The 16,778-nt window shown below is 52.2% G+C and overlaps 1 long non-coding RNA gene across 1 annotated transcript in view; it reads left to right on the top strand.

The window, feature by feature from the left end:
- Positions 1-880: 880 nt before the first annotated feature.
- Positions 881-16,778, top strand: part of LOC140407856 (uncharacterized) — a 261,987-nt gene continuing 246,089 nt past the window's right edge. Inside the window, exon 1 of the long non-coding RNA XR_011939842.1 lies at positions 881-1,246. This is a non-coding gene — a long non-coding RNA (uncharacterized lncRNA). The remainder of the gene's footprint in view (positions 1,247-16,778) is intronic.

A 16,778-nucleotide genomic window follows, 5' to 3' on the forward strand; every position in this document is an offset into this window, starting at 1 on the left:
AGTGTGCTTCATTGTCTAAATCTCTCATGCAGCCTGTCATAGTGTCATTTCAGGCTTAACAAGGAGACCTTTTAAAAGGTCTCACAGACAAGAGAAATGTGTGCCTTGTTGAAGACCTCCCAAGCCTTGCAGACTACAAGTCTCAGAGCATGATAACCCTCTGCAACTAACAATTTCTTTGCCTGCAGTCAGTATCTTCTTGTTTTTACCTGTTGTACACTGATCAAATACAAAACTTAGTTATCAACTAAAATGCCCAAATTGAATTTGCCATTTTCGCCTAATTGTAGAATACAAAAGGGTTATCTGAGAATCCATTCTAACTGGGATTAAAATGATCAATTGGAGCACAAGAAGGTGCAACTTGATATTTCAAGTCTTAAAAGTACAGTTTCAGTCTCTGGCAAAATGAGCAGACAGGGGCAAGATTTTAAGGTATAATTTTATAATCGGTAATTATATAGGCGATAGTAAATGTTTTCACAAGTGTTTATTTTCTCGCAAGGTGAAAGGAGTGCTATTTTCATGCATTGTGATTTTGTTATAATAAGGCTGCAGGAACGAAAATAACTGTGCATTGGCTATGTATGGCCTGTATTCAATTATTGGTGCATTAATGAGACGCAAAATAGGTTCTTTTACAAGCAAATTTGTCATCTTCTACAATTTCGAGCTGTATTTGACATAATTGTTAGGTGACAGTGTCACCTTTCACAGCATGATCGGATTTTCTTACTTTTTTTTGAATATTCAGGAACTGCTTTTGTTGCAGTTATAAAATGGATATAATGTGATGTTGGACTTTGGACACCATTCAAAGGGAAAGCACGGGTCATAGAACTGTGCATGCAGCTGAATTTTGATCAGCTGCTAAGAAGGAACTTGACTGTTTTACGTCTGTGCAGATCCAAAGGCTTATGTATATGAGACAAAATAAAGTGACTGAAGATCAATGACCATTTGAAGAAAGAAATGTTGGACATAGTGGTAAATATTTGCATCCGAGGTTTCAGTGGATCAGGTGAAGGAACAAGATTTAGCTTGCTGTGTAAATGCACTGGACACCTTCAGAATAAGTGATAACCATATTAAACTCAAGGCCAAAGTGGTGGAGGACTTTTGCATAAGATGTCACTGGGATTTTCAAAGTCTTCTCAGCACTGGTTATGACAGATAACGGAGGCAGGGACCAAATCTTGTTGAGTTGTGATACTGAGCTAGAAACGGAGTGATTTCACGAGAAGAGGTAAGCAATGGTGGTGCACAATCATATGAAGAGTACCAGATGTGGAAACATATGTTTCTGCGGCAATAATCAAATGAATGCACTCTGCCTCCAATTCCATTTCCACTATAGCTGTGCAAAAGTAATCCCTTTATTCTAATTTGCTCCAGCCTCCACACAAATCTGCTTGTAAAGTCATGTACAATTGTGCTCAACTTTATATGTTTGTCTGTTACATCTGCACAAATGTATGAATGTAGGTATACATGAAATATTAACTGTTTTTAACTAATGACTGCATAATAATAATCTTTATTAGTGTCACAAGTAGGCTTTCATTGACACTGCAATCCCCGGGGGGCGGGGTGAATCCCGCCCCGCCACTCCGATGCCGGCTGCCGTATACTCCGGCGCCGGATTTCGGGCAGGGATGGGGATCACGCCACGCTGGTCGAGGGCCATTGCCAGCGGTCCCCCCGGCAATTCTCCGGACCCCGATGGGCCGAGCAGCTGTCGATTTCTGGCCAGTCCCACCGGCGTGGATTGGACATGATCCCACATGGCGGGACATGGCTGGTAGGCCGGCTGGTGTGGTCCTCGGGGGAACGCGGGGGGATCCGACCCTGGGGGGGGGGGGGGGGCATGGTGGCATGGACTGTGATCGGGGCCCACTGATCCGTGGGCGGCCCCTGTAGGGCTCCGCCACGGCCGACGCAGAGATGACACCCCCCTCTGCATGCGCCAGAATACGCCGGCCAGACTGCGCATGCGCTGAACCATGACGGTGGTTCTGCACATCATAGAATATAAAGTGCAGAAGGAGGCCATTTGGCCCATCGAGTCTGCACCGGCTCTTGGAAAGAGCACCCTACCCAAGGTCAACACCGCCACCCTATCCCCATAACCCAGCAACCCCACCCAACACTAAGGGCAATTTTGGACACTAAGGGCAATTTATCATGGCCAATCCACCTAATCTGCACATCTTTGGACTGTGGGAGGAAACCGGAGCACCCGGAGGAAACCCACGCACACACGGGGAGGATGTGCAGACTCCGCACAGACAGTGACCCAAGCCGGAATCGAACCTGGGACCCTGGAGCTGTGAAGCAATTGTGCTATCCACAATGCTACCGTGCTGCCCCTAACGGCATGCGCTAACTCGCCCAGTTCCTTCGGCGCCGGCTCACGCGCCGCCAACCACTCCGCCGCCGGCCTAGCCCCCGGAAGTGCGGAGAATTCTGCAACTTCCGGTTGGCCAGGCGCCAGAGTGGTTTGCGCTGTTTTTTACGCCAGCGTCGGGCCACCTCGCTGATCCGGGATAATCCCGCCTCTGATGTCTCACTACACTGAGGAGTTCCGGCGAGCGGAGCTCCTCGCTCCTCGGTGTAGAAAACGGAGCTATGTTCGACCTCGGCCGTTATAGCTAACCGTTATAGTTACAGCGAACTGTCTCATGTTGTTAATGAAAAACAATAGGTAATAAGGCGGCATGATGGCACAGTGGTTAGCACTGCTGCTTCACAATGGGGCAGCACGGTAGCATTGTGGATAGCTCAATTGCTTCACAGCTCCAGGGTCCAGGTTCGATTCTGGCTTGGGTCACTGCCTGTGCGGAGTCTGCAGATCCTCCCCGTGTGTGCGTGGGTTTCCTCCGGGTGCTCCGGTTTCCTCCCACAGTCCAAAGATGTGCAGGTTAGGTGGATTGGCCATGATAAATTGCCCTTAGTGTCCAAAATTGCCCTTAGTGTTGGGTGGGGTTGCTGGGTTATGAGGATAGGGTGGAGGTGTTGACCTTGGGTAGGGTGCTCTTTCCAAGAGCCGGTGCAGACCCAATGGGCCGAATGGCCTCCTTCTGCACTGTAAATTCTATGATGATCAATGCTAGGGACCCGGGTTCAATTCCTGCCTTGGGTCACTGTCTGTGTGGAGTTTGAGCATTTTCCCTGTGACTGCGTGGGTTTCCGCAGGGTGCTCCAGTTTCCTCCCAAGTCCAAAGATGTGCTAAATTGCCGTTGGTGTCCTAAAAGGTCGGGTGGGGTTACGGGTTACGGAGATAGGATGGAAGTGTGGCTTGGGTAGGGTGCTCTTTACAGGGGCCGGTGCAGACTTGATGGGCCGACTGGCCTCCTTCTGCACTGTAAATGCGATGATAAATGTATAGAATGCAATAATTTTCCCAATAGAATTTACAGCTGATATAGTTTCCAACTTTCCTAAACATCTAAGACATAATGTCCAACACAAGTAAATAGGCCCATAGCATACCTGCTGTTACTGCAATTATTTCTTTCCGCCTAATGGAATTGTAATAAGATATTTTGTAAGCAAGGTGCTGCAACCCAAGTTGGGTTGCATGATGTTCCATCTGCACTTCCTATACATCCAGAAATTCATAGCATGAGTCAGAATTTTCAAACAGGCTGTTGCAGTCATCTTTATTCCTATTCTGGAAAAGGATTGGTGAATAAGCTGAAGATATAAACAGTAACAATGTTGATTATGCGCCGCAACTCAGTCAGAAGACCTCCAGTATGACCTGTGACAGTTTTGATAAAAGGTCCCACGCGATCCATCACCACCATCTCTCTCAGGTGCTGATCGATATGATGTGCACTCCCAGCATATTCTGTTTGTATTGTGGATTTCTGGCATTATTTTACTGCAAATACTTCCTTTGCTGCATTCTGTGCTGAGATGTTACAGAAACTGGTCAAATGGGCGATTCCGTTTTATCCTCACTCCCAATCCTGTATTGTGTTGATCAATATTTCTCCTGCATCATTGGAAGAAATGGTTGAGTGACACGATGATTCAACATCCCTCACTGCGAGTTCCTTCCAAGTCTCCACCAAATCATGTGAATACACAAAGTTGATTTGGACTGGTGCTTACACTTAAAATAATAGACTCGGGCGTTCATCTGTTTCCAATTTTTAGCCTCCTTTTTCTCAAGCCAGAGACAGGAACCTCCCATGTCAACAGGTTTTAAATTTAGGTTTTTAAACAAAAATGTACAACTTATTTACAAAGTCTGTTTCTTGTCATTGTTTTATTTTATGTATTAATAATTTACAGCATGTGCTTTAATTTGCCTCAGCTCCCACTTGGCCTGATGGTATTACAATCATAGAATCCCCACAGTGCAGAAGGAGGCCATTCAGCCCATTAAGTCTGCATCGACCTTCTGAAAAAGCATCCTATCTAGGCCCACGTCCCCACCCTATCCACGTAACCTAATAACCCAACGTAACCTTTTGAACACTAAGGAGCAATTTAATATGGCCAATCCATCTAGCCAGTACATCGTTGGACTGTGGGAGGAATCTGGAGCACTCGGAGGAGAGACACGCATACATGGGGAGAACGTGTGTGATAGTCACCACTGTTGTATTATATTGTATATACTGCACTGCATATGAGGGTATTACGGTAAGGCCCCTGAACTACAGGTACGGGGGTAGATCCCTGCCTGCTGGCTCCGCCCAGTAAGCAGAGTATAAATGTGTGTGCTCTCCGAACTGCAGCCATTTCAGCAGCAGCTGTAGGAGGCCACACATCTCTGTGTAATAAAGCCTCGATTACTCTCTACTCTTGTCTTGTCGTAATTGATAGTGCATCAATTTATTACACAGAGATTTTACAAAGATGGATCTCCGCATTAAGCCGGATCACCTCTAGCTGCATCCTCGCTGCTGACCTCACGAACCAGCTGGCCAACCCACTGAGCTAAATGGAAGCCTCCAGCTGCATCCTCAAGCAGACAACGCCAAAAAGGACTTTGCACATTGGCTAGCTTGTTTTGAAGCGTACATCGGATCTGCGACAGACCCAATCCCAGAAGCACAGAAGCTCCAGATTCTGTACACGCGGCTGAGCTCCGATGTCTTTCCCCTCATCCAGGACACACCTACCTTCGCAGAGGCCATGGCGCTACTGAAGGAGAACTACGCTCAGCAGACCAACAAGATCTATTCCAGGCACCTCCTGTCCACGCGGCACCAACTTCCCGGTGAGTCTGTGGAAGATTTCTGGCGTGCCCTGCTCGCCCTGGTGAGAGACTGTGACTGCCAGGCCGTTTCGAGACGCGTTCGTTACGGGCATAGGGTCTGACTACATCCGCCAGCGCTTCTTAGAAGGGGCTACGCTTGACCTCGCGGCGACCAAGAAACTAGCGCTCTCGCTCACAGTCACCTCACGCAACGTACGGGCGTATGCCCCCGACTGCACAGCCCACCCCTCCTGGGCATTGTGGACCCCGCCAGCGGCCACCCCATCGTGGACCCCATCAGCGACGGCCCCCAGCCAACCCCACGCCTGCACCGCGCGGCAGCCAACCAACCCCGGGGGACCCAAGTGCTACTTCTGCGGACAGACAAAACACCCCCGGCAGCGCTGCCTGGCGCGGAGAGCACTCTGCAAGGCCTGCGGCAAGAAAGGACATTTCGTTGCAGTGTGCCAGGCCCGCTCAATCGCCGCTATTGTCCCCGCACCACCTGCGTGCAGCCAGGGGGCGCTGCCATCTTGCTCCCCTCACAACACGTGCGGTCCGTGGGTGCCGCCATCTTGCTTGCCTCACAACCAAGGGGCGTAGCCATCTTGTCTGCCCCAGGACACGTGCGGCCCGAGGGTGCCGCCATCTTGCCTGCCTCAGGACATCTGCAGCCCGTGGGCGCTGCCATCTTCCCCGCCTCAGGACCCCTGCACGTCAGGCACCTCATCGGGCCGCTCATCGCCTGCAACCGCCGACGATCAGCCGCGTCTCGCCTCTGCCACGATCGACCAGTCCCGACCGCACAACCTCACGACCACGTCGACAAAGGTGAAGGTCGACGGACATGAGATATTCTGCCTTCTGGACTCCGGGAGCACTGAGAGCTTCATCCACCCCGATACAGTAAGGCGCTGCTCCCTCGCGGTACACCCCGCTAACCAATGAATCTCCCTGGCCTGCGGATCCCACTCCATGGCGATCCGGAGGTACTGCATCGCCACCTTCACCATCCAGGGTGTAGATTCCAACGGCTTCCGGCTCTACGGCTTCCCAACCTCTGCGCTGCCTTGCTACTCGGCCTGGACTTCTAGTGCAACCTCCAGAGCCTAACCCTGAAATTTGTCGGGCCCCTACCACCCCTTACTGTCTGTGGCCTCACGACCCTTAAGGTCGACCGCCTTCTTTGTTTGCAAACCTCACCCCGGATTGCAAACCCGTCGCCACCAGGAGCAGACGGTACAACACCCAGGACAGGACCTTCAACAGGTCTGAGGTCCAGCGGCTGCTGCGGGAAGGTATCATCGAGACCAGCAACAGCCCGTGGAGAGCCCAAGTGGTAGTGGTGAAAATGGGGGAGAAAAACAGGATGGTCGTTTATTGCAGTCAGACCATCAATCGGTACACGCAGCTCGACGAGTACCCCCTCCCACGCATATCTGATATGGTCAATCAGATTGCACAGTACCGGGTCTTCTCGACAGTGGACCTGAAATCTGCCTACCACCAGCTCCCCATTCGCAAGGCGGAGCGCCAGTACAGCGCGATTGAAGCGGACGGCCGCCTTTACCATTTCCTTAGGGTTCCCTTCGGCGTCACTAACGGGGGCTCGATCTTCCAACAGCAGATGGACCGAATGATTGACCGGTACGGACTGTGGGCCACTTTCCCGTACCTGGATAACGTCACCATCTGCGGCCACGACCAGCAGGACCACGACGCTAACCTTTCCATATTTCTCCACACCGCCAAACTCCTCAACCTAACCTACAACAAGGAGAAGTGTTCAGCACAAACCGATTAGCCATCCTCGGCTATGTGGTTCAGAACAGAGTTCGAGGGCCCGACTCCGATCGCATGTGCCCCCTCATGGATCTCCCCCTTCCCCACTGCCCCAAGGCCCTCAAACGATGCCTGGGGTACTTTTCGTACTACGCCCAGTGGGTCCCTAATTATGCGGACAAGGCCCGCCCAGTCACCCACTCCACCGTTTTCTCACTGACGGCCGACGCTTACCAGGCCTTCAACCGTATCAAGGCCGACATCGCCAAGGGCGCGATGCACGCAGTCGATGAGACACTCCCCTTGCAAGTCGAAAGCGATGCATCAGACGTCGCTCTGGCCACCACCCTCAACCAGGCAGGCCCGTGGCATTCTATTCCCGCACCTCCATGCCTCCAAAATTCGGCACTCCTCCATCGAAAAGGAGGCCCAAGCTATCGTTGAAGCTGTGCAGCACTGGAGGCATTACCTGGCCGGCAGGAGATTCACTCTCCTCACAGACCAATGGTCGGTTGCCTTCATGTTTAACAACACACAGCGGGGTAAGATCAAAAATGATAAGATCTTGAGGTGGAGGATCGAGCTCTCCACCTTTAATTACGAGATTTTGTATTGCCCCGGTAAGCTCAACGAGCCCCCCCCCCCGATGCCCTGTCCTGAGGTACATGTTCCAGCGCACAAGTGGACCGACTCCGGACCCTGCACGACGATCTCTGTCACCCAGGGGTCACCCGCTTTTATCACTTCATTAAGGCCCACAATCTGCCGTACTCCATCGAGGAAGTCAGGGCTGTCACCAGAGACTGCCAGGTCTGCGCGGAATGTAAACCGCACTTCTACTGGCCAGACCGTGTGCACCTGGTGAAGGCCTCCCGCTCCTTTGAACGCCTCAGCATGGATTTCAAAGGGCCCCTCCCCTCCACCGACCGCAACACGTATTTTCTCAATGTGATCGACGAATATTCCAGATTTCCCTTCGCCATCCCATGCCCCGACATGACGTCTGCCACCGTCATCAAAGCCCTCAACACCATCTTCGCTCTGTTCGGTTTCCCCGCCTACGTCCACAGCGACCGGGGATCCTCATTTATGAGCGATGAGCTGCGCCAGTACCTGCTCAACAGGGGCATTGCCTCGAGCAGGACGACCAGCTACAACCCCCGGTGGAGTGGGAGAATGGGACGGTCTGGAAGGCCGTCCAGCTAGCCCTGCGGTCCAGAAATCTCCCGGCCTCCCGCTGGCAGGAGATCCTCCCCGACGCACTTCACTCCATTCGGTCTCTCCTGTGCACGGCGACTAAGGAAACCCCCCATGAACGTCTCTTTGCCTTCCCCAGGAAGTCCACCTCCGGGGTTTCACTCCCAACGTGGCTGGCAGCTCCAGGACCTGTTCTCCTCCGCAAGCACGTGCGGCTCCACAAGGCGGACCCGTTGGTTGAGAGGGTACAGCTACTCCACGCAAACCCGCAGTACGCCTAAGTAGCGTACCCCGACGGTGCCAAGACAGGGACCTGGCACCAGCTGCCCACCCCCCCCCCATCCCCTCTATCCCGGCGCCACCCTCCTTCCCCCAACGCACCCCCCACAGCTCCCGCTCCAGGACAGTCCTTCCTCCCCTTGTTCCCACCCGGGGATGAAGAGGATGTTGACACGCTCCCGGAGTCACCGATGACCGAGCCGACGCCTGACTCGCCACCAGCACTGCGGCGCTCTCAACGGTGGATCAAGGCACCCGACAGTCTAAATTTGTAACCTTCTCTGGAATTTTAATGACGACCTGTATGTAAATAGTTTTCCACCACCCCCGCTGGACTCATTTTTAACAATGGGTGAATGTGGTAGTCACCACTGTTGTATTTTATTGTATATACTGCACTGCATACGAGTGTATTACGGTAAGGCCCCTGTACTACAGGTACGGGGGTAGATCCCTGCCTGCTGGTTCCGCCCAGTAGGCGGAGTATAAATGTGTGTGCTCTCTGAACTGCAGCCATTTCGGCAGCAGCTGTAGGAGGCCACTCATCTCTGTTTAATAAATCCTCGATTACTCTCTACTCTCGTCTCGTCATAATTGATAGGGCATCAACGTGTAAACTCCACGCAGTCACCCAAGGCCGGAATTGAACCCGGGACCTAAGCACTGTGAGGCAGCAGTGCTAACCACTGTGCCATTACACCGCCCTATTATTAACTATTGTTTTTCATTAACAACTTGAGACGATGTTGATCAACAAACGAGTGGCATTCGAGGCAGGGGGAACCGTGTCAGACTAAGGGGGGCAGGTACGTAATGGTGAGTGGGAAGCTGGAGGGGGTGCGGGTGATACTTGTGAACATATATGCTCTGAATTGGGCGATGTGGAATTTATGAGGCGGGTTTTAGGTAAGATCTCAGACTTAGAGTCACATAGCCTGATCATGGGAGGGGACTACAACACAGTCATTAATCTGGAATGGGACCGGTCAAAATCCAGGACATGGAGGAGGCCAGCTGCGGAAAAGGACTTGAAGGGGTTTATGGAACAGATGGGGGGAGTAGACCCATGGAGGTTTGCACAGCCAAGGGCGAAGGAGTTTTTCTTTTTCTCACATGTTCACAAGGTATACTCTCGCATCAACCTTTTTATTCTGAGCAGGGCGCTAATACCGGAGGTGGTGGATACTGAGTACTCTGCATTCGCAGTGTCGGATCATGCCCCACATTGGGTGGATCTACAGGTTATTGTGGAGAGAGGGCAAAGCCCACTGTGGACACTGGATCTGGGGTTGCTAGCGGATGAAGCGATCTGTGGGCGGGTTAACAAGTCCATCCAGAACTAACTGGGCACAAATGATGCGGGGGAGGTCTCCACAGCGACGGTTTGGGAAGCTCTGAAGGCAGTGGTCAGAGGGGAATTAATCTCGATACGGGCCCGCAGAGAAAAGGTAGAATGGGCTGAGAGGGATAGGTTAGTGGAGGAGATACTCCAGGTGGACAGGAGATACTCGGAGGGCCCGGATGTGGGGCTACTCAGGGAGCGGCGGAGGTTACAGGCGGAGTTTGGCCTGTTGACCACAGGGAAAGCGGTGGAACAGTTGAGGAATGCAAGATGGGCGATTTATGAGTATTGGGAAAAGGCAAGCAGAATGTTGGCGCACCATCTCAGGAATAGGGAGGCGGCCAGGGAGACAGGTAAAGTAAAGAGTAGAGGCGGGAATACTGTCCTGGACCCAGCGGGGGTGAACGAGGTGTTTAAGGACTTCTGTAGTAAATTATATGAGTTGGAACCCCTGGCTGGGGTGGAGGGGATGAGGCAGTTTTTGGATCAATTGTGGTTTCCGAGGGTAGATGAGGATCTGCAGGAAGGGCTGGGAGCCCCAATTGAGATTAAAGAAATAATCAAGGGGCTGGAGGGCATGCAGTCGGGCAAGGCCCTGGGGCCTGATGGCTACCCGGTGGAATTTTATAAGAGGTTTTCAGAGATATTGAGCCCACTGGTGGTGAGGACATTTAATGAAGCAAGAGAGAAGGGAGTCCTTCGTCCAACAATTTCGCAGGCCTCGATCTCATTGATCCTGAAACGGGAGAAGGATCCGGAGCAATGAAGGTCATACAGGCCAATTTCTCTACTGAATGTGGACGCCAAACTGCTGGCTAAGATACAGGCCACAAGTATAGAGGACTGTGTCCCGGGGGTGATAGGGGAAGACCAGACGGGATTTGTAAAGGGCAGGCAACTCAAGGCCAATGTTCAAAGGCTTTTGAATGTTATTATGATGCCCTCAGAACGAGGGGAGGTGGAGGTAGTGGTAGCGATGGATGCGGAGAAGTCTTTTGATCGGGTGGAGTGGAATTACCTGTGGGAGGTGCTGGGAAGGTTTGGGTTTGGTGAGGGCTTTATCGACTGGGTGCGATTGCTCTATCAGGCACCAGTAGTGAGTGTGCGTACGAACCAGCTGAGTTCAGGGTACTTTAAGCTACACCAAGGGACAAGGCAAGGGTGCCCCTCTCCCCGCGACTGTTTGCTCTGGCCGTAGAGCCATTGGCCATGGCGTTAAGAGCCTCTAGGAACTGGAAAGGGCTTGTTTGGGGGAGGGGGGGGGGGGGAGTACCGGGTCTCGCTTTACGCAGATGACCTACTCTTGTACATTTCAGACTCATTGCAGGGGATGGGGGAAGTAATGCGAATCTTGGGGGAATTTGGCAATTTTCAGGGTATAAATTGAACATGGGGAAAAGTGAGATGTTCGCGATCCAGGCAAGAGGACAGGAGAAGCGACTGGGGAGCTGCCGCTTAGAATGGTAGGGAAGAGCTTTCGATATCTGGGAATCCAGGTGGCCTGGGAATGGGAGGCACTGCACAAGTTAAATCTATCCCGGCTGGTAGAACAAATGGAAGGGGACTTTCAGAGATGGGACATGCTCCCGCTATCACTGGCGAGGAGGGTACAGACCGTGAAAACGACGGTCCTCCCCAGATTTCTATTGGTCTTTCAGTGCCTCCCCACCTTCATCCCAAAGGCCTTTTTCAAGCGGGTGAATAAGGTTATTTTGGGCTTTGTGTGGGTGGGTAAAACCCCGCGAGTGAAGAAAGTGTTGCTGGAGTGCAGTTGGTGGGGGGGGTGGGGGGGTTGGTGCTGCCGAACTTCTACAATTACTACTGGGTGGCTAACATAGCCATGATTAGGAAGCGGGTAGTGGGGGAGGGGGAGGCATTTGAGTGGATGGAGGCAGCGTCGTGCAAAGACACCAGTTTGGGAGCACCGATAACGGCACCTCTTCCGTTCTCGCCGGCCCGATACTCCACAGGTCAGGTGGTGGTGACGGCTTTGAGAATCTGGGGGCAATGGAGGAGATATAAGAGAGTGGAGGGAGCATCGGTTTGGACCCCGGTTTATAATAATCATCTGTTTGTACCGGGTAGTCTAGATGGTGGTTTCCGGAGATAGAAAAGGGAGAAATTAGAAGGATGGGGGATCTATTTATAGAAGGCTTGAAAGCCTTGGAGGATAAATTTGAATTGCCAGCAGGGAATGGGTTTAGGTATGTGCAGGTGCGAGACTTGCTGAGAAAACAGGTGCCGGCCTTTCCACTGCTGCCGCCATGGGGGATACAGGACAGAATAGTCTCCAGTACCTGGATGGGAGAGGGGAAGGTATCGGATATTTACCAGGAGCTTTCAGAGGCGGAGGAAACTCCGGTGGAGGAGCTTTCGGGCAAGTGGGAGGACGAGCTAGGAGGAACGATAGAGGCGGGTCTATGGGCGGATGCCCTAAGCAGGGTTAATACCTCCTCTTCGTGTGCCAGACTTAGCCTGATACAATTTAAGGTAGTCCACCGGGCACACATGACAGTGGTGAGGATGAGCAAGTTTTTCGGGGTAGAGGGTAGGTGTGTGAGGTGCGCGGGAAGCCCAGCAAATCATGTCCACGTGTTTTGGGCATGCCCGAAGCTTAGAGGGTTTTGGCAGGGTTTAGCTAAGGCAATGTCCACAGTACTAAAAACACAGGTGGTGCCAAGTCCGGAGGTAGCGATCTTTGGAGTGTCGGAAGATCCGGGAGTTCAGGGGGCGAAAGAGGCCGACATCCTGGCCGTTGCCTCCCTGGTAGCCCGGAGACGGATCTTATTAATGTGGAGGGACTCGAAGCCCCCGAGTGTAGAGACCTGGGTTAGTGACATGGCTGGGTTTCTCAGTCTTGAGAAAATAAAGTTTGCCTCAAGAGGGTCAATGTTAGGGTTTTCCCGGAGGTGGCAGCCGTTGGTCGACTTTCTTGGGGGAAATTAAAATGTCAGCAGATGCAGAATTCCAAGGGGAGGGGGGGAGAAGGCCGGATTGTTGTTTTATGGTTGGGGTCTGTGAAGATTGGGATGGGGGGGAAATGTCTATTATACCATGTTGATGTCATTGTTAATGTTAATTTATAAATATTTTCAAGTACCTTAATAAAAATATTTGTTTTTAAAAAATTGAGACAGTTCGCTATAACTTATGTGCCACAGATTTAAAGAAACTTTTAAATATATAATCTAAATGACATGATTGCAGAAACCATTAGGTGAGAACTAATAGTAATTTACTAATTTTATAAGAATACTAATGAAACATTACATACTTACACATAGATTGGAGCAGTCAAACTTGAACACTTTTACCAAAGGAACTGTTAATTCGTGATGAATCTCATCAGAATATTAATCAGTTTCAATTGTCCCAGCTTTCTAAAATTCTACCTATAATAATGACTAAAGCAACAGCCTCGAAGTAGACAAGGGCGGGATTCTTCGGTTCCCCAGCTGTGTGTCTCTCGGCTGCACGTCGTTCCCTAGCAGCGGGATTCTCTGCTCCCAGTGCTTGTCAATGGGATTTCCCATTGTGGCCACCCTACGCACTCAGGAAAGCCGCAGGCGGGGTTGGACTGCTGGCGGGAACAAAGAATCCTGACGTCAGAGAATTCCAGCCAAAGAATCCAAAAACTTTCCACCACTAGGGCGTCCCTCATTTCTGGACTAATTGCCAGAGATTAATTGGTATGATTATTCGGCAACTCCATTGTGAGGACCAAGCTGGATGAAAAAGGATGGACACGGTTTTCATCATCTTACTATCTTACTACATGGAAATATATTAGTTTACGATAACAATTTTATAATGAATGAAAACTAGGACAGATTAGTAGTTCACTGTTTGAAAAGATACGCAAGTTGCCTACATACTTCCGATGAAAGGGACACCGACCTTCTGCAGTGAAACGGGTGCTCAGCAAGATAAGAAATCATGGTGTTGCCATGTTGCACTGCAACATTTCCAGAATAGCTGTTCTGGCAGGGCAGTCAAAACATACCTCATCCCCACAGGGGGGTAATTGAGACGAGGCTCATCCCCACAGGGGGGTAATTGAGACGAGGCTCATCCTCACAGCGGGGGGTATTTGAGACGAGGCTCATCCCCACAGAGGGGGGTAATTGAGACGAGGCTCATCCCCACAGGGGGGTAATTGAGACGAGGCTCATCCCCACAGGGGGGTAATTGAGACGAGGCTCATCCCCACAGTGGGGGTAATTGAGATGAGGCTCATCCCCACAGGGGTGTGTGTGGTATTATCAGGTATTACTGTACCTGAGGGGCTGAAGTGCCATTGGTTAAACCTAGGGGTTTTACCATTGGCTGTAGAGTATGGTAGCTCTGCCCCGATAGGCGGGGTATAAGAACCCGTGCCTTCCCAGCAGCCATCATTCTGTACCTGAGCTGCTGGGGAACACTTCTAGCTTATTAAAGCCTTCAGTTGTACTACAACCTCATTTTAGTAGTTATTGATCGTGCATCAATTTAATAAGCTAGAATTAAGTAGAAAGGATGGACCTCCGAATCAAGCCGGAGTGTCTGCAACTCAGTCCCCACGTGACAAACTCAGCGGCCATCTTTAAGCACTGGCTGGCGTGTTTTAAAGGCTACCTGGAGACGGCTGAAGGCACACCCTCGGGGAAGCAGAAACTGCACGTCCTGCACTCAAGGGTAAGCCCAGAGATCTACATCCTCATCGAGGAGGCAGAAGATTTTGATGCAGCAATCAAACTTTTAAAAGGACACTATATTCGCCCAGTAAATCAGGTCTACACTCGTCACCTGCTTGCAACAAGACGACAAAACCCCGGGGAATCGTTGGAGGAATTCTACCGCGCACTATTGGTCCTGGGCAGAAACTGTGGCTGCCCGCAAGTTTCGGCGAGCGAGCACATGGAACTCCTAGTCAAGGACGCCTTTGTAGCAGGTATGAGCTCTTCAGAAATCCGCCAGCGTCTTTTAGAGAAAGACACCCTGGGACGTAGGGCGGCACGGGCCCTTGCAGGGTCCATGGACGTTGCCTGCAAGAATGCCCGATCCTACGTGCCCGACCATCCGGCGGCCCCCTGGGCAGCGTGGAATCCCACAGCGGCCGCCCCAGAGACCTTCCCCGCTTCCCCGCAGGCCTGCGCTGTAAGGCGGCCCGCCAACCCCGATGGACCCTGCTGCTTCTTTTGTGGGCAGGAAAAACACCCCCCGCCAGCGCTGCCCGGCCCGCACATCCATCTGCAGGGGGTGCGGCAAAAAGGGCCATTTTGTGAGGGTCTGCCAGGCACGAACGGTGGCCACGGTCTCCAGCAGTGACTCCGGATTGCCACAGCGAATGTCTCCAGGGGCCCCTGGCGGGCAGCGGTCACCGCCACCCCCGTATCCCAGGCCCACGTGCGGATCCCGGGCGCCGCCATCTTGTCCCTCGGACACCACGCTGGATGGATGGGCGCCGCCATTTTGTCCACCCCCGACCACCATGTGCGACCAATGGGAAACGCTTTCTTGGATGCCCCAGGACCCCAGCTCAGTCGACCACACACTGCCTGAACAAAATCCACAACTACTGCGTCTGGCCTCGGTGACCCTGGACCAAACTCGACCTCGAACACTCTCAACAGCAACGACGACCGACTTCATCAACGGCCACGAGACATCCTGCCTGATCGACTCTCGGAGCACGGAGAGCTTTGTACACCCCGACACAGTAAGGCGCTGTTCCCTCTTTATCCACCCTGTTAATCAAAGAATCTCCCTAGCCTCTGGTTCTCACTCTGTAGAGATAAAGGGGTTCTGTTTAGCAAACCTCACAATCCATGGAAGGGAATTCAAAAATTTCCGCCTTTACGTCCTCCCCCACCTCTGCGCGGCTACACTCCTGGGTTTAGACTTCCAGTGTAACATGCAAAGTCTGACCTTCCAATTCGGCGGCCCTATACCCCCCCTTACTGTCTGCGGCCTCGTGACCCTTAAGGTCGACCCGCCTTCCCTGTTTGCGAACCTCACCCCGGATTGCAAACCCGTCGCCACCAGGAGCGGACGGTACAGTGCCCAGGACCGGACCTTCATCAAGTCTGAGGTCCAAAGGTTACTGAGGGAAGGGGTCATTGAAGCCAGCAACAGTCCTTGGAGAGCTCAAGTAGTGGTGGTAAAGACCGGGGAGAAGCATAGGATGGTCATCGACTACAGTCAAACCATCAACAGGTTTACGCAGCTGGACGCGTACCCTCTCTCCCGCATATCCGACCTGGTAAACAGGATTGCGCACTATAAGGTCTTCTCCATGGTGGACCTCAAGTCCGCCTACCACCAGCTACCCCTCTGTACTAGTGACCGCAAATACACTGCTTTCGAGGCAGACGGGCGGCTCTATCACTTCCCTTCGGTGTCACTAACGGGGTCTCGGTCTTCCAGCGCGAGATGGACCGAATGGTTGACGGGTACGGTCTACGGGCAACGTTCCCGTATCTCGATAATGTCACCATCAGCGGCCACGACCAGCAGGACCACGACACCAACCTCCGAAAATTTCTCCAGACCACTAAAATCCTTAACCTAACATACAATAAGGATAAAAGCGTATTTAGCACCGACCGCTTAGCCATCCTCGGCTACGTAGTGCGAAATGGAGTTATAGGCCCTGACCCTGAACGCATGCGCCCCCTTATGGAGTCCCCCCTCCCTCACTGCCCCAAGGCCCTGAAGCGCTGCCTAGGGTTTTTCAGTTACTACGCCCAGTGGGTCCCCAACTATGCAGACAAAGCCGGTACCCTGATCCAATCCACAACTTTCCCCCTGTCGATAGAGGCCCGCCAGGCCTTCAGCCGCATCAAAGCAGACATTGCAAAGGCCACGATGCACGCCATCGACTAGTCCCTCCCCTTCCAGGTCGAGAGCGATGCGTCCGACGTAGCTCTGGCGGCCACCCTCAACCAAGCGGACAGACCCGTGGCCTTCTTCTCCCGTACCCT

The sequence above is a fragment of the Scyliorhinus torazame genome, chromosome 2 (assembly GCF_047496885.1).
Source record: "Scyliorhinus torazame isolate Kashiwa2021f chromosome 2, sScyTor2.1, whole genome shotgun sequence".
NCBI lineage: Eukaryota > Metazoa > Chordata > Chondrichthyes > Carcharhiniformes > Scyliorhinidae > Scyliorhinus > Scyliorhinus torazame.